Raw genomic sequence first — 778 nt, forward strand, 5'->3', positions numbered from 1 at the left:
TCAACCTCAAAGTTGGCTGATAAAACAATGAACTGGCTACCGCTTTACTGAAATCGCCTAGCATAAAACTCCTAAAGGGGAAAACAGCCCACCACAAGCAACGAAACATTCATGAAGTGGCAGCATAGCAAACACTCTATGTGAACTCTATCACATCTTTAAGCGTACGCCGCCACACGGCAGAGCTGGACCGGCACGACTGCAAGCTGAGGGCGACAACAAGAAGATGGCCCTTCGCCCGAACAGGGACTTGAACCCTGGACCCTCAGATTAAAAGTCTGATGCTCTACCGACTGAGCTATCCAGGCTCTTGTGTTTTGTGCGCCTCTTACTTTTTATATAAGAACACTTTCTCCACAAGCCGCCCAGCAGAAGCTCACTTGCCACAGGAGCTACGGGACAAAGGCCGCACGCAATTACGTCAGAGAGAGCGAAGGCCAAACCACCGTCGCAAAAAGCTAAAGGCAAAAGGGGGAATGCCCGACCGTAGTCGGCAGGGTTCGAACCTGCGCGGGGAGACCCCAATGGATTTCAAGTCCATCGCCTTAACCTCTCGGCCACGACTACGCCTGCAAGTGGACCGCCTGCTCTCGTCTCGAGGCGGGCAGCACAGGATGCCGCCGAGCTTCAGGCGCAAAATCCATCCAAATCCCATCATTGAACGAGCGCACCGTTCTCCCTCCTTCAGCTCCAGCTCACGATCCTCTCCTCGGCCCATTCTTGCAAAGTTCTTACTCTTCCAGGATAAAGTGAGAATTCTACGCCTTTCACGGGAGAA

The 778-nt window shown here is 53.0% G+C and overlaps 2 non-coding genes across 2 annotated transcripts; both read right to left on the reverse strand.

The window, feature by feature from the left end:
* Positions 1-235: 235 nt before the first annotated feature.
* Positions 236-308, reverse strand: trnak-uuu (transfer RNA lysine (anticodon UUU)). The gene has a single exon. It is a non-coding gene; the product is annotated as a tRNA-Lys (tRNA).
* Positions 309-485: 177 nt separating this feature from the next.
* On the reverse strand, positions 486-567 carry trnas-uga (transfer RNA serine (anticodon UGA)). Its single transcript has one exon. It is a non-coding gene; the product is annotated as a tRNA-Ser (tRNA).
* Between the last annotated feature and the right edge of the window lie 211 nt (positions 568-778).

Source organism: Garra rufa, chromosome 1, assembly GCF_049309525.1.
Source record: "Garra rufa chromosome 1, GarRuf1.0, whole genome shotgun sequence".
Taxonomy (NCBI): domain Eukaryota; kingdom Metazoa; phylum Chordata; class Actinopteri; order Cypriniformes; family Cyprinidae; genus Garra; species Garra rufa.